The 26,069-nt window shown below is 32.6% G+C and overlaps 1 protein-coding gene across 3 annotated transcripts in view; it reads left to right on the top strand.

The window, feature by feature from the left end:
• The first annotated feature begins 12,841 nt into the window (after positions 1 to 12,841).
• The window catches only part of LOC123711115 (tyrosine kinase receptor Cad96Ca), a 40,769-nt gene continuing 27,541 nt past the window's right edge, over positions 12,842 to 26,069 (top strand). For all 3 annotated transcript variants that reach the window (XM_045663532.1, XM_045663531.1, XM_045663530.1), the window contains exon 1: positions 12,842 to 13,029. The gene's annotated coding sequence lies outside the window, so the exon portion shown is untranslated. The remainder of the gene's footprint in view (positions 13,030 to 26,069) is intronic.

Below are 26,069 nucleotides of genomic sequence, written 5' to 3'. Positions count from 1 at the left end.
TTGCCCGCGATGCCCACATCGGACATACGATGGTAAAACTTCTAAATTCAAAAAAGTTGAAGGGTAGAATTCAGAATCGAACCTTTTGCTCTGAATCTGTTTTTAAAAAAGAAAGTTTTCAGTTTGGCCTCTCGGTCTATGTAACTGCTTCGTTAAAAACAAAATTTTCACTATTGATTCATTACTTTATACATTAACTAACAATCTTAAGCAATTGCTTCTCGACCTGTTGTATGCTGTATCAGCAAGTAGTTACTGAGCAACAATAGTTAAATTATAAAATTGTAAGTGTTATGAAGATATTACCAATTACCGTTAAGATGTCCAATCGAATAGATAGGCTAGCTGCCCACGTCACAGGGAATCCTAGGGCTAATGCACTTTGTCTTTTAACTACACATCTACATATTTTCATATAATAAAGTTTTTTATTTCCTTCATAATTATTGTTGTATGAATTACGTTTACAACATGCTTGGAAACTGTGTGTTATCAAGATAATCCTTAGTTAAATCAAGAGATATATATGTAGGTAAATAATATTAGTGTTGACTTTATCGTGCAACTCTGATCCCTGAGGTCGTAGGTTCGATCCCCGTCTGTGTACCAATGGACTTTCTTTCTATGTGCCTATTTAACATTCGCTCGAACGGTGAAGGAAAACATCGTGAGGAAATCGGCTTGCCCTAGACCCAAATAGTCGACGACCTACTTGCCTATTAAATTAACAAATGATCATGAAACGGATACAGAAATCTGAGGCCCAGACATAAAAATGTTTAGCGTAATATTAGTAGGATTTTTGTTTCAAACTCAAAGTTTCGACCTTGATTCTAACGGTAAATGTTTCAATGTTTACACACGTTCGAACTTGACAGAAGTAATCTTAATGTGACAAAGTTCACGCTCTGTGGTTCCGATGCCTTTTATAACTCCTGACACAACTAGATTGCCACACTTTGACTTCGTTCTTTGAAAGTACTATAAAAGAATCGAGATTTTCACTCAATTAATAAGAACCTTGTGCCTTATTTTGTATTCTTCTGTCCTTATAAGATACTGAGTATTGTAATGAAACGAGTCTTCAGAACACGTCTATTAAACTAAATTTTTTTAGTGTTGGTTCTATATTACCTATATTAAAATATCAATACATTTATAATAATCATATAGGCACAAGATCCATTATTTGTTTGTTATTTTATTATTATGACATTTTGTTTTAATATTATAAGTGAAGCATGGCGTAGCCGCTCTACGCCGTTAATTTGGGAACCAGAAGTAAATGTAAATTTAATCAATAATTGAAATATTGACGTTCCTATTTGAAAATAATAAATAAATTTTGATTTGAGTATATTTTATGAGGTAACAGAAACTTTAACTAAATGTAAAACTGTAACTTTAAATAAATGTAAAATTAGAACCATTATACATTTCTGTTTTTGACGTTCATAAGTGTACATTGTGTTACCTATATAATATATATATAAATGATTTTGATTTTTTTACCGTTGATAATACAAGTTAAACACTAAACTCTACGGCTCCGCCTACCTTTATTCATAGGCTTCCTAAATAAATAGACTTTCCAGCAAAAAAAGTTTTATTTCGAAAGTTACAAAATTTATGAATAGAGGGAAGCAAAAGGAAATATATTTTCAGATTTTTGCTAAATTTTTAGTTCTATAAATCGTATATCATTATTATATCGTGTGATATTTTTTAGCCTATGTTACAAAGCCATATATAATTTATGTAATAATAATATTACTATGCATGTATACAAACTGGGAATAAAAATGGAAATACTAGAAAAAAATCAATTTATTTTTGTTTGTTTCGATATTTACGACCACCGCTAGATTTGGTAATTTTCTCACTGCCTTAAGACATTATTTTAACTATGTTTTCTTCTACTTTCAGCTTACATACACGGAAGCAAAGTGTAAATTAAACATTAATGAACGAAATGCTCAGTAAATTAACGATTTAAATTATATTTAAATGTGATATATTAAGTTTCTCACAGGGATTATATAAGTATAGAAAAGCCTATTTTAATGGATATCAAAACAACTGAATATAGTAACGCACTTCTGTAGCGTTCAGAGTCCTTTTAGCCCAAAGATGACTACCGTATGTCAAAATACGACACATTTTTGACATAATATCCTCGTATGGAGTCTTAGCGGTCATTCAGTCAATCATTTCAAAGTACAGGGAAAGAAGGATCACTGTCAAGAAAAAAATATCTTTAACATAAAACATATAATATTTACTCTTAAAATCAATTTATTAAACTACAACTTAAGTGCAAAAACTTTGAAAGGGCATGTACGCCAATGATTTATATTATAAATGTTTTTTATTACACAAAAAAAAACACTTACATCTGTAATTAAATAACTTATAACAAAGATCAAAGTCACTTGACTATGAACCTTTTTACATGGATAGTTTTAGCGCGTAAATATATGTTATAACAAACATCCTCGCAACAGTAACTTTTCGATAGTTTCCTCATATCATATATCCGAATACTCTATACTATTTTGATTTGTATTGGTTTGATGTACTAAACTGGTATTTTGCTTAATATGTAATAGTAATAAATAATTGTAACATGTTTTCCATACAAACTGTATATACTATACGAAATAATATTTTATTATTAGTTCTTCGTTTTCAAAACCGCTTATGTGTATGTAGTTATAAAAAGTAAATAAATCAGTATTTTTAGAAACCCAACAGAGATATTGTATACTTGAAAAAAATCAAGCATAATTAAAATAATAGTATTTTCGAGTGTGTAAATAATAATTTATAAATATATAATCTTGTAAAATGAAATACTATTTATTTATATTTTTATCGAGTATATATTTTTAACATAGTATTAAGTCTTATTCCTGAAATTTGTGTCGGCTTATTCGAGTATATCAGTGCATCGAGTGAGACTTGTTTAGAACAATTACAACTTTGTGTAAATTATATTTAAAAATTGATGTTCCATAGTCTTTTCAGGGTAGTTTTCTAATTAATATATTTATTATTTTGATAAAACTATAAACATGATAGGGTCATGTTTAAATATGTTGCGAGTAAAGTAACAAATATGTTTTTTATGTGAAATGTAATTAGTAAGATAAAATATTAAAGCCGCGTATTTCTAGGCAACCTTTGGCACGCGACACGTGACGCTCAACATCTATGGCAACGCTGCACAACAGCGCGTGACGTTGCCAGCTGTCGCACAACATGACTCGCGGCTTATTGTTTGTTTAAAGAGCATCGTCCAGCGCTGACTTTCAACATGTTGCTCGTCAATTGTTGCCTAGTGGAAACGCGGCTACATTTGATGGCAATATGGGTCTGACTGTAAAGTAATTTTATCTAGGGCTGCTTCAAAAACAAATAAGAATCGTTTTTTTTTGTTTAATAGATTACTAGAGTAAATAAAAAATGTAAGCGGTTCCTTTTTAGTGTCAACATTGCTTATTGCATATTTTAATTAAAAAAAAAGTGTCGTTAAGTGTTGTTATATTGTTATGTGTAACTTGTTAGTATAATTCAGTACGTGAAATAATTATTCAGGTATGAATTACTTTTAAAATATTGTAAATATTAGGCATCTAAGATATAAAGTGTAAAATAGATATATAATGAAAAAATCTAAAATATGTCTTTGTTAACAAGTTTTATGAGATTTTTGTAATATAATAATTGACCATTAAATCCGAATTCAATAAAAATGCATTTTTAATAATGCCCTGAATGATGTCGTGTAGAAAAGATTATCTATACTGTTGATTAATTTTCAATTCTTTCAAATCAAGGCAGGTAAAAAGAGAAAACTTTCTAATGTATAGTAGTACTGTGGGAATACGGGTACGAAATTCACCTCACGCTTTATGGTGTTGCAAGCAGTGGCCCGGGGTAAAATACCATCTCGCCTTGCTGAGCACACTAAGCTTCTTGAAGTAGCCTCTTTTTATTCCGCCTTGCCATGTCAAACTGCTGCTTGGGGCTTTAAGGAGAATGTCATTGAGGAGAAAAGTCAAATGCTGTTTTAGCGGAAATGCCCAAACTTGTGTCGACTTGAGGTTAAATTGGACTAGATTTAGTCGTCCTCAGTCCGAGACTTCACGAAGCAAAGTTTCGACTTCAGACACGAGTTTGTTTCGGTACTGATCGAGCTTTCCCCGGAAGGGCTGCCTCGCAAGAGCGTATACAGCCTGGTATAAACTTGCTTGCTTGCTAACATAAACAAAAAGACAGCCATTTGCTTGATTTCTCCTAACTTAACCAGTTAGTTAAGTTCAATTCAGATAATGATGATGAGGATAAATTAATTAAATAAATATATATATATATATATATATATATATATATATATATTGTTACACAGTACGAGACTGCTCGTTGTCTGTCTATATTTTGTTTAGAGCAACAATGTTATTGAGTTAATTATTCCTATCGCCTGTAACGCGGTAAGCTGAGAAACACTTCAAATTTTGTACTGAAAAGGGATGATATAGGTATCAAAAGCAGACTATAATGAAGAGAATTTAATTAATATAGGATAAAATCCGCCGTAGAGCAATTCCAAGACGTTACATATTCTGTGATAATCTAAACTATAAGATTGTAAATGCAGAAAATAGGTTGTATTCAACAATATCACATATTATCGTAAACCGTAGAACTTTCCACACCTCGCAAAATCTACCTTACGTGCTGTTTTGTACTTCAAGAATATGTACTACCATACGCCGATGACAACTCTTACAAGGTAAGTCTATCACTTTGACCTAGCTGCGCACCAATGGATTTTCTTTCTATGTGCGCATTTAACATTCGCTCGAATGGTGAAGGAAAACATCGTGGGGAAACCGGCTTGCCTTAGACCCAAAAAAATTCCACGCCGTGTGTCAGGCACAGAAGGCTGATCACCTACTTGCCTATTCGATATACAAATGATCATGAAACAGATACATAAATCTGAGGCCCAGACCTAAAAAGGTTGTAGCGCCATTAATATCCGTTCGACTTCGGCGTCTACAGTGAGTCTTCGTCGCTATCGCGCTTAATTTTTTTCCAACCTATAGTGTAATTAAACAAAACATGCCAGGACTGTATCTACATTGCAGTTCTGGGCAGGTTATATCTGCTACTTATGGTAGTATGCATTTTATATACATGCTGCACATATATCCCCATTTGATCCAACCGCCCCCTGTACTATAATTAGAAAATAAATTAGTAACCGTTCACTTTGAGTGCCCGAGATTATATAATGTTACAATCCCTGACGTGTATGTGTATTTTATATTTAGTTTTTTACTGACTTAACAATTTGCAAAAAACGTGCCTGGCCTTTCATTCCGATATTAATGAAAAATATTTAATGTACTTTTATTCTTCGCAGGTAACAAAGGATTCTGTAATGCTTGAAACTGTTTGATTCGATGAACACTGAACGTCTGTATTGAAACGATAAATATAAAATTCAAAATGTCTGGCTCTCATCAGATCGGATCCTATTAAAACTGAAATGATTAATATTAGCATAACAAACAGGTATTTTAATCACTGTTCTGCTTTGTACTGTACCGTTTTTGTAGTATTTTTTTCTAAATGATGCATTACATGCTAAGGTTTTTAATTGTATTCATTCTGAAATAAATACGATAAGTATTTATTTCAAATATCACTTGGGAATTTATGATGTGAATAGTAAAGAACATTTAGATTAAGAATACACTTTTTAAACGGATTGAAGCTATGTATTATTATTATAAACTAATTATTTACATTATTTTAAATTTAAATTTTTCCGACGTTTTGCGTGGTTTACAACGTGCGTGGTCACGTTGACTGAAGACAAAAGGTGTTGAATGTCAAAAGTATCACAGCTGTAGAGAAAGTTGTGTTATCTGTATTTATTTCCCCGGAGTTGATATCGACTAAAAGATGACGGGTTTTTGCAGAAACATTTAGATTAGAGTAATTAAACACGCTCACCTGCCTATCCACGTTTAAGACTCTTTCTCATTTGGAATAGTCTCGCATGACGCGCTGCACCCACTACGATATCTGGAATTATTTCTGAATTTAGAATTATGAAACGGTCTGTTTTTTCAAAATACGAATTGTTAGGTATCATTGTAGTAACAACCTAAATTAGTGTTGGTTGTTCCTATTTCTCTTCTTTTTAATCGCCAAGTTTTTTGTTTTACACAATGTTTGTAGGGAGCTGCAACCGTTACAATATGTTTCACATGACATCTTAAGTTATTCATAATACTAAAATAAATTAAAAACAAAGGTTTGTCCTCTATCAGCACGAGGCATGGTGCCTGCATGCACTTAAATTCACGTGGGAACAACAGGCAAATACGTAGTCGAAATAGCTAACATCGCATACACGAATTCAAGTCTGACCAGTAGCACCCGTTCACGAGTTTCATCTTTATCGATATAAAAATTAAGCAAAAAGACCCGAGTCCCTGGAATGGCTCTCTTCAACGGTGTACACAGTGGCTCCATCTGAGTCATTGTGAGATTTAAATACTGACTGACAGAAATAGTTTGAAAACAACTATTTGTTTAGGGTCGTCGGATGAAAAGCTTCCATATTTCATTAGTTTGGGGCATCCAAAATTAGTTTGTTTTATATAAGACGGGTATTATCAAAAATATTTGTTATTTGTTTTGAGCGATAGTTCAATCCCTTCTATATATTGATTATAACAATGTTTCAGAAGACTTTTAACACGCGCCCTTCATAAAGAAAACTCTTGATAGTCGAGCAAGTTTTTGTAGGTCTTCCAGCTACACCAGGGTTTCTTCTTACGATTGATAGCTCTTGTCAGCCAAACTGACTACTTACGGGATTTAGTAAATGGAATATTAACAGTAATAATATCATTTATTTATGAGTAAAAGACGCAAACAGCTTCTTCACAATGGGACGAGGCTAGTAGTGTCACAATCTACATTATCGTTAGAATTATTTATTAAGTTAATATTTAAAAATAGATGATGTCATGACAGTTGACCTATAAATGGTGCTAAGAATTTCTAAAGGTGATGAGGAACAAGATTAACCAACGAATAATGTAGATGACTCAATATTTGCACTTGGGGGATATACGATTTTAAGTCAGTATAAATTGATAAATAAACAAACATAACGTAGTTGAATATTTATTTTCATTGCGTAGCTTAGCTTATTAAAAAATATATCGAGATTATTACACCTGATATTTAACGTCGTCCTTATGTGAACCTATGAATGAAGCATGATAAGAACATTTTCGTATAATACATTAAATATTATTAGTCGTAAATTATAATACCGCTCTCAGCTATACGCATTTTATTATAATTTGTAATATAATGTATCCATGAAACCATATTATATCGTAACATGTATAATATGTATTGGAATGGGTAAGGATAAGTTATTCATTATGTTAATATATAACTTATAATTTTAGATAATTTTTGTTTATTTATTATTTAAGAACTAATACAAATTATGTAAGAATTAATCAATCATTGCTTTAAAATTTAATTTAGCCCTTCAATTGTTTAGTGAAAAACACAATAGACGAGTTTTTAAAGAGGACACTTGGTATGAGCTTACAAGACATCTCCAGTGGAAGATAGTTCTATTGTAGTACAATTGGAAGTAGATTTTATCGTAAAATCTTACAGGAAAACTTTATTTCCTGTTTTAAACAGGGTGCGTGCTTTTCTATCTTTTAGATTTCCACTTCCAACGTCATTAATTTTTCTTTGTTACCTGTAATGACGTCGCCACAATTTTCCGCTTTTATGCTTTTTGCTATGATAAAGAATCGCAATCCAATTATAGTTGCTTTTGGACTACGTTTTCCTTTAATCACCTGCTAGTTTTTTTAATCCAACACTTATGATATATCATATGTACAAATGCTTGAAAGTATATCATATCAAAGGTTATATCTACGACCGTGGCAGGGGGATAATAAAAAAATATTAAAAATATACAGTGTTAGGCTAATTAAGCAGATGTGGTTTAGCAATGACGTAACTGAACATGCAAATTAATTTATTGAGGCTCTTGTTCGTCGATGCCTAAATATGACTATCACGGAAATTCGCGGAAACGTTGTTGTTATACGTGGGTAATACGGAAAATGTTTAGAACTGGCCAGTTAGAAACATTGCAAATGAAAACTTTTTTTTGAATTTTAATTTTAGAACTCTTTGGTAACCTAATGCATTAATTTATCATTTGCTTTTTTGCGAATTGCCGGCAAATCTAAAACTGTTGTTACACGTGTAAATGAACCTAACGCGACAAAATTTTCGTCAGTGATTTATTATGACTTTCGTTTGTGTGCTTATTCAAGAACAAAGCTATGATAGGCTGGATGGAGCATTTCTTAATGAAGCTCCATCTCGTGCCACCATTTACAATTGGTTTAACGAGTTTAAACGCGGACGTAGCAATCTCAATGATGATCCGTGCGTGAGGGACGTCCTTTAACATCGATTACTGAAGATAACATCAGTGCTGTGCGACGCATGATAGAGGAAGATATTAGCAGATACGGGCAAGCCTAGGCATTAGTATGAGTCAATAAATATCACACGAAAATTTAGGCATCAGGAAGCTTTATACCAGATGGATTCCCCATACTTTAACCACCCACCATAAACACTTTCGCATGGTGTCGCCAAATGTTAGATAAGTTGAATGGCGGTGACTCAAATGTTGTATTTGACATCGCCACAGGTGATAAAAGCTGGATATATTGCTACGAACCAGAAACCAAAAGATAATCAGCTCAGTGGGTGTGTGTTTCCTTTCGAGGATCAGCTAACTAAGGTAAAGAAAGGAAGAAGTTTAGGAAAAAAGATGATTGCCCCATTCTTTGGTCGGAAAGGTCATTTTATATAGAGGTATTCGCTTTAGGACCCCTGAAGATGGAGGAAGATGCGGTGAAAGCGTACGAAAATGCCATAGAAGAGACCCCTAAGTAATAATAGGCCCACTGCTTTTCTAAGTGGTTCCATCGAATGTGACGATGTGTAGAGAGAAACGGAGATTACTTCGAAAAACAATAAAAGTATTGGCAACTTTCTACCATAAGCCGTTTTTCATTTTCTAATCATTTTCAGTGTTACCTAGGTACACTCTTTTATAAACCTCCGACATTCAATACTGCCAGATGTGGTTTATTTTTTTGGAAAACTTGATCAGAATGGTTCTTAACTACAATTTGAGAAAAAACGTTCAAGGATTTCAGGACATCGGGTTTTTTGTAAGCTGGGGTAGATCTCTTACATGAGTGATTATTTTTTAAACATATGTTACAACTAGTATGTCATAACAGATGTAACATATTGTATATTGCATTGTGAACATGTTGCATAGCCGGCACCACTGCTAGTCTCAGAGTAACTCAATTATGTAGCTCGATGGAGCATGATGGAGAAGGTGGTCGGAGTTTACGTAGTTTCATGATTATAAAATAGAAATAGGTATTTTATGCAATAAATAAATCATACAAAAAAATGTGTCACATAAATAATAAATGTCAATATTTTTTACATTTGTCATTTTTTTATTATTTGAAAGCTGCCCTAGTATTGCGTAAAAGTATCACTAGTAGCAATTTGGGCTGGTAAATTTTCTTAGAGAAATGTGTTTAAACTTATACCACAAAAATAGTAATAATATATGTTCATGTTCAGGACAGGAGGAGGAGCTCAAAAAAATAATTTTAGATGGGTTGCTAAGAGTTGAAACGTACGGAAAATTTTGCTTTAAAATATTTAATATTTGTGAACAAGAGATTGAATATTCCATTAAAGTTGTCAGATTTGTCTAGACGCATTAGTTGTGCGTAAAGACAGATTCGTTCACAAACTGACACGAGCAAAAAGCTATTTCGAGCAAATTACATTTTATATGGTCACCCCAGACGAAAATCCCGGCAATTTTATACAAGGTAATTTATAAAGATTTTCTTGTTATTGTCGTTATTGCTTTATTACATAGGATTATACCTAAAAAGTATCTAGTAAATAAACCTAATTTGTTGGTTCTTGGTTAATTTTAGTATTCGCAACGTTATAAAAATTTCATAGTTGTACAACTTAACCAACTTTGCTGTATAATTTCTTGTAGGAGCCAACTTTACTTAACATTGAAATAGTATTAAAGTAACCGTTTCCAGCGTGCACTCTAGAGTACGATGAAAAATTTATACAAACTTTATTACAGACATTTGAAAATGTTTTTAAGTAATCATTAATTATTAATAGTATATCAATAAGGAAGTAAGTTAGTTATAAATATAACTAGATTAAAATACAATTGAAATAAGTTTTTATCAAGCTGGTGGAATGGGTTGAGTTTAAAAATAGTTTTAAAGAGTTTGTTGACTGTTTAGCATAGCTTCCACTGATAAGATGTTTTCATGCTTAATAGTTTCCAGGGACTTTTATCCATGTCTTAAATACGCAAGTGTTTTACTGAAAATATTAAAAAAAACATCAGTGTACAACCTTTTGAGGTCTAGGCCCTTGATTTCTGTATCTGTTTCATGTTCATCTCTCAATCTTATAGGCAAGTAGGTGATTAGTCTTCCTACTTTTTAAGTCAAAGCGAAGGGAAACATCTTGAGAAAACCGGCTTTTCTCACGATGTTTCCCTTCATCGTTCAAGCCAATGTTAAATGCGCACATATAAATAAAGCCGGGGATTGAACCTACGACCTCAGGGATGAGAGTCCCACGCTGAACCCCCTAGGCACAATACTACTCACTACAAATATAGTTAAACATAAACTCATTTATGTGGTGTATCTTGCGAGATACGGCCCTCCGGCTTATATCGCTAATATTAAATTTGACAATATTCATGGCGAGCCGGGGCGCAATTACTTGTGAAACTCGTTCTTTCATTATTGTCTGCCTCTTTATGTATAATAATTTTGTCACAGAACCGTTCCAGGCACGATCTGTGCTTTAAAAACATGTTCTGTAGGCCGTTTCCGTCTACTGTAATATGTGTTTGTTGTGCCTGGACGGTGTACGAATATATAACGGCGAAGGCCTGTAAGAATTTGCGCCATCTTGGGTGTGAAACGCTTCCCTTTTATTATATTTGTCGCATATATGCAGCTTTATAACATCTCCGACGAACGTTTTAATAGTTTCAGCTGCTTGACCCCCGTGAGCGACCTGAATTATATACAAGTCCTTCAAGAAAAGAGCGTAGCAATTCTTAAAAGGCCGGCAACGTACTCGCAAGCCGTCTGGCATTGAGAGTGTCCATGAGCGGCGGTATCACTTAACATCTGGTGAGCCTACTGCCCGTTTGCCCCCAGTATTAAAAAAACCATAATGTATAGGTCGCAGCCACCGCATACCGGGTATGGAGATGCTGTTCTGAATTTTTCTGCCGCTTCTTTAGCTAACGTGTCCACCAACGTGCGTCTTTGCCCAGAATAGTATGAGTTCCACTTGTGCGGCACTCTTCTAGGCTCCGCTAGATCTCGGCTACCTGGAGATCGAGAGATCGACTACTCACAATGGCATCTAACACTGACCTAGAGTCACTATAAATTTTTACTTCCGTTTATTTTTATTTTTTTTGCTTTGCGATGCAGTCAATTGCGGGCAATATGGCCACTACATAGTTTTTAAGGTATCTTCTTGTTCTTTATATCCGTTCCATCTTTCCATTCCGTCCATGCAGTACCCCCTCCTAAAATGTATGCCAGTGTCTTCCGGTGTCTTCGGGATCGGAGATCCTGTAGTGCAATTTCATTAGTTTTGCGTAGTGTGGATGTTTTATTATTACTTTGACCTGTCGTATGTATTTTTGGTAATGTGTATTTTACAATGCACAAATTAAAATTTGTATGGATGGATGGATCCAGACGCCATGTCATCGAGTTCCAATTTAATTAAAAAATATGCGATAGCGGTCCCAAACGTCGCTGCAATATAGACCCGCCTGAAGGTGAAGTAACCTAACCTTCATGTTATAAAATGGAAATTCACATTGGATATAAAAAATGTTATTTACAAAATACAATGTGCATAAAGGGATGAAATTTTGTAAGTTTTTTCATGTGATTACATGCCTTTAAGACACTGAAAATCCTTTCTGACATATCAATTATTCAATTTGATTTACGGACGCAGGAGAATTGAACATAGTTTGCGTATGTTATTAGAGTTTTTCGAAGTCTTGTGTATGTGAAAAGGTGACTTTTAATGGTTACAGTTTTAAATATATACTCTATTAAGTGAAATAAGCTCTAAATATATGAGTCATTCTATTATATTATCAAAGTGAGCCAGTAACCAGTTTATGTATGGTGGAGGAAATGTCGCGTGTGAAAATGTTGTGGGAAAAACCTAAAATATTTGCTGATTAGATGACTTTTTAAAGTAACTAGTAGGAGACGAGAAGAAAGTTTTATATGACGCGTCTATATCACGTAACTGGTTATAGCTATTGGCTGTGTATTAAATAGATAAACTTTTTGTTAAAGTCAACAAAGAAAATATCCCATTCAAACTAGAAGTAGTTAATAACACGCAACAAAGACGTCAGCGTGAACGTGTCAATTATGCACGGATATAAAAATCGAATCGCTGTGTAATCAATCGATGGAACCTTCGAATGGATCGTAATTATTGACAAATTAAATTAAATCTTAATTAAATGCAGTAAGGTCGAAAATAACCTGTTTGTAAGAAGTAAAACAAGTTGGTCGCGCCACTGTGCGGGGGGAAGGCTCTCGCGCAGCCAGTGTGACGCTGACGCTCGATTAACGAGCGCGGTTTTAACGATTTCTTTAAAAAATCGATACAGAACCGTGTATAGTGAAAGTGTATGATTTTGAAATTCGTTTATATATCCTTAAGTGCAAGTGATTTGGTGACTATCGGGACTATGTCGAGTGAATTCCGGTTTTAAACATTGGATTTAAAGACTGTATTTGCTTGCAGGTAATTATTACTGTTATTGATGATGTGGGTTTGTAATAAGTATTCAATTAGATGCAATAGAGATTTTGGGGAAATCTTGTAACTTTCTAATTTCGCGTTAAGTTGCACTCATGTTTGCCATTCAATTTTATTGACGTCAAGTCAGTCGTGAGTTGAGAATAACAATCTTGAGTAGCCATCTTAACCCCTTTTATAAAAGATAATATTTAAACAAAATATTGTTGAATATCATTTAGGTTCATTCATCATTTCAAAAACTTAATAGATAGAAAGAAAAAAATATGGTTGACAATAGTAAAAACGCGATTTTCTACTTATGGTCACATGTTGACTGGCAACCGGTAAAGCCAAAAGGGCAGTGGATAACAAATGAGTATTTTTTGCTCAAAAAGACAAGAATTTGAAGTTTTCAGTTTCAGTAGGCATTAGCTCAATAGACTATTAATAATTTATTTATCTTTATAACAAAATTATTTCCCGAAACCTGGTAGTTGTTACACTGGTGTGTATCTGTTAATATTTCCTATCCTATTCGCGTTCCATCTTAGCTACATTAGGCGAAACATATTATGAAACCTAGCTTTTGCTTATCTTCGTTTTTCCTTAAATAAGTTTTCAGCTAATATTATATAGCAGTATTACACATATATTATATATTATCCTTTTTGATATTTTTCGTTTGTTGTAAGTACATAAATTCTAAAGGTTTTAATTTTGTTTAAATTTAACCATAGAGTTTACCACTCTAGATCTCTGTAACATACATTAATTGTTATGCAATGAATGGCGGCCGGATGTCATAACTGTTACCAACTTTCACTAAATATACAATTTAAATATGTTATCTCCGGTTTTATTACGAAAATATATTAAGGAAAACTCCATGATTATGCACAAAAAGGAAAAAGTATAGATTATTATGTTGTATGATTAGTATGATGCGAGAATGTAAGTGCTTGCTCCTATTTCACCATTCCTCCTGTTGATAGAGGACAAATCTTTGTTTTTAATTTATTATTATTAATTACTTAAGATGTCATGTGGAACATTTTGTAATGGTTGCAGCTCCTTGCAATCGTTGTGCAAAAAACTTGGCGATTAGAAAGAGTTGCGGAGAGTTTTTTGCCAGTTGATCTCATCCATTCTACGCCCTTGAGTGAAGAATTGGCAGTAAATGTAAAATTAAAAGCATTTCATATATATTTCTTTGTTAACGTTCATAAGTGTAAATTATTTTGAATTTAAACAGTGAAACGATCTCGAACAGATTTATTTATATATTTAATTAAAAATAATATAGGAATTTTCGCGAGAGATTTCTCAACCCAGACCGCTGAAAATCGCGACAAACATCAAATTAAAGATCTAGTTCAATTGCAATATTTTCTATGCATTCTATCAAATATTATTGATATTTATATAACAACGTTTCTTTTAGTACTGGGACACCATATAATTGCAATTACAATCTAATTACGTTCGATAATTGTCCGCTTATTATATTACCATTCAGAAAATAACCAGAAGGTCTCGCTCCCTGGTAATGAAGGTTACAACGCCGGATATTTTAGCTTTTCACGTCTCATAAAATATAAGCTTTAAATAGGTATTTGTTACTGAACATTATGCGAAGGGAGTTTCAATAATATTGAAATACATAATGAATACATATTAGTATAGTGTAGTACTAGTTAGTACAGAGTTTAACTATAATTGGCAACTCACACGATGTTAGGCCATAAATTTGAATCACGATTAGAAACTTTGTTAATTTAATAGAAAGCTAATTTAACGATGATAAAGCTAAAATAATTTTTGGACAAACACATATAGATAAAGAGTTGTGGAAAGTTAATTTCCTTACGCGACCTCAGAAAATTTTGTGATGTTTTTTTTATTGTTCATAAGTGTATAAAATGTCACACATATGAATAAATTTGTGACGATTTTAGATATGTTGCATGGTTCGTTATTAGGTGAGATGAGGTACATAATATTATAATAAACTAAAACAACAGCTTTGTGAAATCGTGACATTTTGTGCCTGCTCCATTTATAAAGTGAAATACACTTATCCTGAACCAATACGAATATAAGTACAATAAATATATATTGTTATTTTTTGAAATGATTTAACATTTCTTTTATTTTGTATTAGTAGTATATCGCTCTTTCTTAAACTTCTTGGTTTGTGAAGTACAGATAATAAGGTGTTCTAAATTTAAATTTAAAAATGTTTCCCTATATCAAATATCTACTACTACTGGCTACCTAATACCAATATATCTTACTAAGAAAACGATACTTTTTCACTAAGTATTAATGAACTTAAGCTTTATTTACAATATAACGACGATTATTTAAATGACCCTAATCCTTGGAATTTTCTCCAGTTCAAATATCTATGGCTGCTCTGCCTTACGAACAATCGGTATGGGTCAGAACTTGTCATTTAAAAAGAGTGCGGAGAGTTACTTGGCAGTTCTTGTTACTCCAATAATGACTCGATTCACTATAATTCACTTCACTGACTTACACAAACAGTATAACTTCAAACTGAAACAAAGCCTTTGCAACTTCTGTAATTCACTACTCCGACTCCACCACACCACTTCAGGGACATGTCGAATCGATTCCTAAACAGCCGTGTCAATAACATGCACAGTTGTAGCAAGATTCTTAAGAAAATGTTTCATAAAAATGTACACAATTTCATTAAACAAATATTAAAACACAAGGCCTTAGAGCTGGCCTGTCAGTTGTTCGATTGGTCAAGGATTCTCTCTTGGGTTTGACGAAGAGTAAACGGAGACTGTGTCTTATTATAAATCTTACTAATCATGGAATTTATTACCTAACCGTACTTGTGTTTATAGAAAGTTTGTTTGAATTTTCTAAATAACTGTTCGACGCATAATGAGATTTAAATTGCTTTCAATTAGACCCAGCCAGAAACGTTAATTTAGAAAATATCTCTGATAAGAATTTTAATTGATGTACCCATAAGGTAATTGATGATAGTTTTGTTTATAAAAGGTGTCAAAATTTTAAGAGAAAAGCGTTCTAAAGGAGCGAGCATTTCCTTCTAAACCGTGAATTGCACACTGCGGTACAAAATATATACTACTATACAAATTCTTATACGCAGCATAGAAAACGTATGCGTATAATTCCTGACGTTCCTAGTTAAACAATAATAGTTTGGGATGGGCAGGAATAGGAATATATATAAATTTCTCGTGTCACAATGTTCATTCCCATACTCCTCGTCGTACGTAAGTCTTAAGTAAGGGGATGAGGGGTGAATAACCGATTTTTTTTTTCTTTATATATTTTTTTTTATTTTGTATTATGTGGCGAAATAATTCTCTCCCCAAAATTGTCTCATCTATCACCAATTATTTTTTTTCTAAACTAGAAATTATTAACATAACAAAAAAACGTTTGCCGGGTCAGCTAGTTAGTTGGCGAATCACGGTTCTTTCTACCTTAAAAAGCTCCAAATTTTTTCTACATATTTTTATCACTCGGCATTTGTGTACCATGCAATAACGTGGTGGCGCATGCTATTTTAGCACCATAGATTATAATTTGTGAAATGAATGAAATAAGGTACACATTTTTGTCTTGATATTATCAGTATTTTTACTTAGGGTACTACGTATTAGTCTTAAATCATAAAGAAAATATATTAAAAAAATTGCAGCTGTTTTAAAGGCAGTGATTCGAAATATTTACAATAATATTATAAAGGCGACACAAAATCAAATTAGCGTTTTATCATCAACTTTTTCAATTTTACAAGATATTATAGACTTAAGGTCAATCTGCATCACAACAATATTTTATTATCCATAATTATTTTATACTAAACAAAAATACATTATTATATAGTAAAATAATTGTTTCCATTACGGATAATTTAAACTCAAATGCAAGCAATTGAAGATTTTAATTAGTATATATAAAATTTACGAATATGTTAATGACCAACTAGTAAACTATAAATTCGAGAATTGGGCATTTAATTTAATTCCTGCAATTAATTCAAATGTTATTTCCTCAATTGTCAATTGCTAAATAATAATAATCAAGTTGAGCCACAATCCTAAATGTTTCTCGTTTAATTTATAAACAAGTGATCGACCTTCTGTGTCCACATATCATCTATATTTGCGTTTGAGACATTCCGTTTTCCTCAAAATGTTGTACACCGTAGACACAAGTGCTAATTACGCTCATACAGATACCGGCAAACTTGTTTAGCATTAAACAATGGAGTGGGGGAAAGTTTGCGCGTCGTACACAGCGCGGGACACAAACGTCAACTGATTTACCAATCATGCGATCAACACGTCACTCTTCCGCCGCCCTCCAGTGATACCTAAAAATCGCTTCTGCGCAGACAAGGACATTTGTTCAAGATGTTTGCCGGTATCTGTACTACGAAAAAGATATTGGAGCACTGCCGAGATTCGATCGAACGATCATAGTTGTCGCGCGCTAAAGCCATTAACTCTGTCGCTTCCTGTTCAAATTGTAAAAAATGTAAATACGTCGGAAATTGTAAAATAAGACGGACAAAACCTTTTATCAACATTGAAGCTCGCCCTCATTCCATTCAATTCAGCTTTAAGCAAGCGGACCAGATATTGACGATATTAACTTATCGGTCTAGCATTTTTCGGAAAAAAATGTACATTGAGCACATTTTTTCCACGTGATTTTTATATATTTGTATCAACATTTACTACAATTTTTTTTAATGAGGTGAAAATGCGTGTACGCAGACCCGCGCCAAGGATATCAAGCTTGGCGTGGGGACTGTGGTGCTGGATCTACACTTAAATCCCTCTGTTATTCAGAGGGGTAGCGAGACCCCCCCACTAAAACACCTAGTGTGAAGGACACGCCCTTAATTCGCATTCTACCCAAGGACCATTTACTACTTAAGTTAACCGAGTTTGAGTACAAACTAAGCTAAGTGCTCTTCGTCCAACCTAAAGAGCTTGACTAGTGAACCATGTACAGGAGTGTCGTAGAACTTTTTCCATTTTTAAGTGATTTAAAAATCTTTATCTTCTTCGGGAATAGAGTTTGATAGGTTTCACTGAACAAAAGTGGGAAGTTAGAAGTTCTATACAAATCTTTACTTACTGTCTATGTTAATGAGAATATTTTATTGAGTATATAAGACTAATATTTTTTCAGTTTGCATACCCATTCTTAATAAATATAATACCAATGAAAAATATTAATATTTTAATTAATGAACCATTTGAACTAGTGAATTTATGTTTGTGCATGTTAGTATTAGGTGCTATATAGTGAGTGATAAAATTAAACACAAGACCAGAGTGGCTTCCCTTTAATAGTGACTGTATGTTGCAATAACACTTATTGAACAATTTCTTATGTTAAATATAATTATTAGTAAAATACGTTAGACTTAAATTACTTATTAGTCTTAAGTTAGGCTAGATCGTAATGTTCCACGATGTCTTAGTAAAGACTATGTTTTTATTTGCAACTAATTTTATGTTGCAACTTAAATAGGGATATACTTTTTATCAAAGATAAGAGCATTAATATAGCAAATAAAATTAATCTGTAAGACTATCATGTAATCATTACAGGTTGAATATAAAAGCTTTAATGTTATGCGAATAATATTTTATATTTTTCCAATTGAATTGGGAACTAACTTTAATATATTGCTTGATTTTTAATTTCTTTATCATTTAAAATGTATATACATTTAAATTATTAATTATGATTCGAATTTAAATTTAAGGATTATTAAAAGTAATATTTTATTTTTTAATGCATGCACGGATTATATAATAATTAATTATGTATATATTTCTTTAAAATATATTATTAGATATATAGAGGCTATAATAATAATAACAATAATATTTCGGGATTGCTGAATTTAATGATAACAGTGATTTAGTTTAGACAATTGATCCATACTTTGTTAAGTGCGTTAGTAACAAGTCAGTAGGTTATATGTATCAGTTCGTTTTTTTCTCTTGGCGTTGCGTAGGGATATATGGTCACTCTGCATCTTAAACCGCATTAACCATGGAGAGTGTTCAGAGGAGTTATTCGGACTAATAACTGCTGAGTTTCATCGGACGTCAAGGCAGAATACACAAGTCCATCCGTATCACCTCGACATCGGTCGTTCCACAACTGAGCGTTTCTTAAGGGAATTTCTGCTGCGCACCACCACTATGGGGAACCAGTTGCTCACTGAAGTATTTCCGAAGCAATTCGCGCGAGTTTTCATACACTTAACATCACACGAGCCTCCTTCCCGTTTGTCTCGTGTAACATAACAAAAAATAACAACATTTTAAAGCTGTCCATCGTATTGCGTATATTTTCTTACATCGCCATATATATCTAACATTATCTTACTAGGATATACCTATGAGTCTAGCGGTGAGCGGCATAGCAAGGCCATATCCAACACAGTAGTGATTCAGGCAGAAGTAACCTATTCTAAGCCCACGAAGCGACCTTGGGGTTTCACAGAGTGTATTAACATTTGATACAAATGTAATTATCTAGCAAGGCAAACCTACCGACTATTATAATATTTTAACATGTTCCGGATTACAAAAAATGTTTTGGATCAATCGCTGGAGTTGCGTTAATCGTTTTGCGAATCAAATTATTTACGCAATAGGCTTTTAGATCTGCTATGCCAAAATGCTACGCCTAAACTAAATTGAAAATTAATTTTTGCACCGTGCGTGCAAAGTTGTGTGTTGAATATTGAGAGGCTTCCATCGAACATATCAAAATGTTGGGATAGATATCGCTGGAGCTATTGAAAGTTACAGAGTAAGGGTACAGGTTTTAAAACTTATTTGTTTGTTGTATTAAATTTAATGTTTATAAGACAGTGTTGGACAGTCCACTTGGACTTCAAATTAAGCAAACGACTTATTGTGTTATTATATAACTATTTGGTTTTATTACAATTATAAAAAACGGCGAGTATACTAAAAAAATGTTGTATGAAGCATACACATGTGATTCTGTCTCTTAATCGTTTTTCCTTAATAAGTAAGATTGTGATCAACCTTCTGTATGACGCAGGCCGTTGATTTTTAGGTGTAAGGCATTCTACACAATATTTTCATTCACAGCGCGTGTTAAAAACTTTAAAAAGTCCATTGGTGCCGTGAGATAACCCAACTCTTCTTACAAAACTTTTAAAATGAATAACTTTCTACAAACAACAGGTATTTCGACCCAAAATGCATCAACCTCGCCTGTCAAGCAAACTACTGAGGTTCAAGATTTTAACGAATAATTCAATGCGGAAAATAAAACCGGATTGTAGTACGTTCGCGGAAATGGTTTTGCCAAATAATGTTCGTTTAAATAAAACTTTTGTAAGGAATATACGCAAAATATTTAGGTACATGTGGCATGGTCAGCCCGCGGTCTTACTGACATGTTGATTACGAAACGAATTGTGTAAATAATGCAACAAATTGGCTTTCATATTAGTCCAAAAAAGTTTTATTTAGCATGAAATTAAAGTTGAAATCTGTTTCTTTCTGTCAAAGCGTAAACATAATTAGATAGAAAGTGACGAAGACTCTGGTTGAGACTCGGAAGAGAAAATACTCTTGGGCCGATGGGTGGGACACAGACGCTAGTTAAAGGTTTAAGTTGGCGCTTGGTGGATGTTACCGGTGACTCCCGAGCAGGTGATTTTTCTTAACTCAATAAATAAGTATCGCAATACAGTGAGGAAATGCTGGCAGCATTAAACATTACAAAGACCAAAAATGTTACATAATTTTTATAAATTTTTTAATTATTAAAAAATATATTGTAGCTTTGTAGCTCTATGCAGTCAAGGACTAGTGGCTTCAGCGTGCGATTCTCATCCCTGAGTTCGTATGTTCAATCCCCGGCTGTGCACTAATAGAATTCCCGTCTATGTGCGCATTTAACATTTGCTCGAACGGTGAAGGAAAACATCGTTAATACCGGCTTGCCTTTCTTTCTTCTTCTAGTATGGTTCTCTTTTGACTTCAAACATTTGATTTGAAACAAAATATATTTGAAGTATGTGTATGATTTTTTTACGACTACTGTAAGCTGAAAGAAGAATTTCAAAGTATTAAACGATCTGCGGCCGAACCTTTGAAAGGTTTCTTGTTGGCCTCAACTACATTTTTGGAGACGTTATTAGTTTGTCAGAGGTAAAATTGGTTATTCAGTGAATTGGCGAATGTATACTGCTAATTAAACTTGACGAAGTGTTTGCGTGTAGAGAGCGGCAACTACGAAGATACTGTTGGATTTTATCGTTTTTATACATAAAATTTGATCTAGGTGGTTTTATCAAAACGACTGTACAAGCCGTCACAGATTTTTAAATATCCACATCCTGAGGAAATACGGACAACTTTTATCTCTATTAATGTGTCTAAAAATATTACCTGGCTTCTGAAGCCAATGGCAAAGCAAAACAATGGCAAAATCGTTAACTAAATATTTATTTACATAGTAATAATTCGTAGATATTGATAAATACAAAATACATATAAAAAGTTTAGTCCCTGTGGCAGTGTACCTTTAACGTAGCAGTTTTTTATTAATTTTTTATTTATTATTTTTATGTTCGGGTCTAACGCATTTGTTTCTTATTCTAATTTTAAGTCCAAATATATATATGAAATTATCGTAACTTTTTATTAAAATTTAATTACCACCATCCAGGATAGCCTATAAGCCTTGAAGTTACGTAAACTGTTTACAATTTCTAATGTATCTACATTAATCTACGTAAATCAACGCCTTGTTATAAAACATATTAAAATACGCTATGACCATTTCAAAAGTCATGGCAAGTTGCATTATCGTAATTTTAACACAAAGAATACAATCGTTTAAACTACAGAGCACGTGTTATGGTCAGTGACTTTGTATAACGGTAGCTATGCTTTGGCCGCGCCGGATCCGTTCTTAAATACCTCTTTGATTTCTCATCAATATTATATACAGATTTGCGATAAATATTAAACGATCGTATGCGTATAAAGGAAATTGAAGGTGCATTATCTATTGTATCTTCGAGTAATCTTGCCTAGCTTAGAAACCAGTTTCCCAATACCTTCTTAACAGTAATCGTATTGTTTGTCGTATCTGAGAAAAAGCAAAAGAAATTTATTATTAAAAAAATAAAAAAACTTGTTGGTTACCATGGCAACCTATGAATAAGTTATTATTTTTTTCTTGAAATGGGATTCTTATATTCTGCTTGATATGTGATCTTTGTCATTGCAATCACAACCTCAATAAATTTTTGCCGGAGTCCTTTTAGAAAGCTATTTTATTAACATATATGCCTTAGTCTGTTCTATTATTTTTAAATATTTATTCCCTTCAACTATTTTCTTATAATTTCAATGATAAGTGAGAGCGATCTTTTCGTAGATATTCAGATAAGATAACCCTAAATAATCAATTAATATATTCTGAAATAACATTGAATTATGAACTTATTATGACTCTAGGGTCCACATGTGTCTGGGAACAATATGTGTTGGCGCTTATTGTATCAAAAACTTTCGATCAGATAATAGCAGCCTTCAATAGAGAGTGAATGCTGGTACTGTAGCTAAAATGTACTTTCTACTCTTGCGTCATAAGTGATGACTTCGGATTTGTACACGGTGTTTTTGTAGAAAACACCTGAACGTTGAATAGACAAGTTACTATAGGTTTATTAATGAAGATATGGGGGAAACAACAGAAAATAATAACTATATACAAAGTACACTGCATTAAAAGTACACAGTCAAACTTAATTAACTTTTTTTTAATTTTCAATCTATCAAATTTTAATTATCGTTGTTACCTATATTAAGAATATTATAAAAACTGTATATTAATCTGTTGTAAATTAGTGTTAATCACCTATATGTATTAAGGATTATATTAATATTTTCTCAATAACCAAAGGTGTTATAGACGCATGATTAAGCGTATACCAAATTAGGGATTTTTTTACTTTTAATATTGCTTTTCACATTATTTAAGTATTGTCAGAGGCATATATTTTTATTTAAAAGAAAATTAAATGCCTGAGGGAGGCCTATATTACTTGTTCTAACTCCGTACATTGTATGGTCTACAACTCATAAACACCAACTCAAACAGTTTTTGCATGTTTTGTCCTTATCAGTTTTATAATCATTACGAAATAAATAAACGTGACAAAACATTATTAACCTAGATTTCGGTTTGAGTACGACCTATAATAGGTCAACGCGATATAATCTGTCTCTTTTTCACCACTAAGCATAAAAAATATATACAACTTTTATAAATAAGTTTCCTACTTATATTTATATATTAAAATTGATCGATTTGGGGACCCCTTTCAGTTAAATATCGTAACATTAAGATGTTGGGACATCTTGATAATTCTATTGTAAATATTAATAGTTTTTTATTAAACAATATATTATATAGATATACCATGGCTTAACTATATCTATACTTATTCTAAAATCTATGAGAAACAATGATATATTTTTTAAATAAAATACGACAGACCGGCCTGCGGGTTGGCCCGAAAATGTTGCTATTGCAGCTCATGGACACAGTCAAGGAGGCATTGCCGGCTTTTGTATCTGTAGTGACATTTATAATACATTACTACAGGTATATTGCAGTTAATACTGATAGCTGTCGGGACTTCATTATTGATAAAATTAATGATTAAACGCTGTTTCATATCACACAAAGTACCGGACAAAAGCGAATAAATCAATGAAAGCATATAAAGCGATGTTAGCGACTAAACCAAGTGAAACGGTTCGGTCAGCTCTGTTATATTGACCTAAATGCTTGTCTATGACCAATTTGATGAAGAATAGCAATAAATTTGATTGGTTATCGTGATTAAAATTGCGTTACAATGTTCTAACTGTGTATTTTATCTGTTTTGTTTAATTGTAAATTTTTACGACGCCGAGCCGGGCCCAAGTCGTAAAATTTTAGTGTTTTAAGAATTACGCGAAAGTTATTTAATTTTTAATAAAATCTTGATTTACAAGGGTGTTACCTAATTATGAATTTTATGCTAAAAGTAAGGGTTACTACAATAATAACGATCTATAATAAGTTCCGATCAATACTGCATGTAAGACAATGTTACCTATGATAATGCTCCAACAGTGTAGTTTTCTGGTTTTGCACATTCAGAAGATTTATACATTTAGTTTACTAACAGTACAGAAAGCACTGAAAAGTCACTAAGAAGTTTAACCTTGTTCCCTGAAGATCTACTCAACAGTACAAATTTTAAATTCCTTATAAATTAGTAAATGAAATGAAAACACTACAACAAAAAGAGGAAACGTTTTTATACCTTATACATTATTACATATATCTTAAATTTATGGAGCAATCACCACCTTAAACACCCTTGCAATTATAGAGTGTTATTTTAAAATTTGTCTGTTATTCTTCGGATACATTACTTGCGAAGTCCGAAGTTTTAGGAGGCTTATAGCCCCAGAATGTGTGTAAATCAAATACCCTTGTACACAATTAACGTATCTAACTATTATATTGTTGCGTTTTAGATACGAGTGAGTTATTTGAACACTATGATATCTCGTATAATATTCATAAAAATATATATTATTTAAAATATAATCTTTGTGATGAACAGCGTATGTATGTGCTTAAGAATTAACATAATTGTCACAAAATTAATTACTTTATATTGTTAGTTTAACCTGTTGCAACAGCTTTATAATATCGTTACACCCGAAAGGAATTTAAAAAGGTCAAGCGTGCGTGGCCACAATCCATCGGCTGATCCACTTGACCACAGTCAGTAGAGCGTGATCGCCGTAAACACAGCTTTCTCCGTGATAGACGAATGCCTTAACATACCAGACTCTGTGCCAAATCTCTCGTTAAAGTATCTTAAATTGTGTTAAAACCGAAATATAATGAAAGTAAGGTATATTATTTTGACTAATTAAAGCCTGGACTTAACTATTCATGTATATATATGATATTATAAGTTTGTGATTTGTTTTTTTTTTTTAATTTTAAGATTGTAATAGTTTTTTAGTTATATTAATACATAATTGAAAAACTTGTATCTTTCATTATGACGCTGATGACTTTTGTAAAACACCTAAATAATATAGTCATGTGTTTTACATATATTATTTCATATCCGGGGACTAATATAAATCTTAAGATTAAGTGACTAGTTCTAATAAACAATACATTTATTAAAAATATTTTCTTGAAAGTCACATAATTAAGTTTTCGTACTACAAGAATAAATTTAAAGTTTTAGCTTGTAACTTTCAAATATCCGGAATATTTCGAGGAATTCCAAGACTTCGTAACATCTTTGTGAACTGTGTTACTTTATAGAAAATACAATTCAATGAATTATTCGTTGTAACTTTTCATTAGCTATAAAAAGTAGATATCGTTTATTAGATCGCGTTTCGCGTGTTTTACACTATCATAAATCTTTGTTATATTGGCACAATTAAAATTGTTCTATTATAGTATAGTGTACTTCTAACCTAATTATGGGGGATTTGTCAATTAGAATGAACAATTATTTTTCTTTGTTTAGTAGAATTTTTTTTACACTGCGTACTTATGGTTAACAGACGCCTAGTTTTTTTATATAACAGGGCGCTTACCGGCATTAAACACACCTGATGTTACCTGATAAGCCTATGGTCACTTACATTGCCAGAGGGCACGCAAGTGCGTTGCCGGCCTTTTAACAATTTTAACGCTCTTTTATTGAAGGACCTTTCTTGTTTGGAAATACACCGTTGGGCAGCTAGTTCCACTTATTGGTGGTGCGCGGCAAAACCGGACTATAACTAATGGCTGAAGAACGGTGTCATTCACAAAATTTAATATCCGATAAGTTGAATGAAGTAGAGGGCAGGATATACTTATTAAAATCTATGTCTGTACTAATATTATTCCTACTATATTTGTCTCGA

The sequence above is a fragment of the Pieris brassicae genome, chromosome 6, assembly GCF_905147105.1.
Source record: "Pieris brassicae chromosome 6, ilPieBrab1.1, whole genome shotgun sequence".
In the NCBI taxonomy this organism is placed as follows: Eukaryota; Metazoa; Arthropoda; class Insecta; order Lepidoptera; family Pieridae; genus Pieris; species Pieris brassicae.
This window is presented reverse-complemented; position numbering and strand designations above follow the sequence as displayed.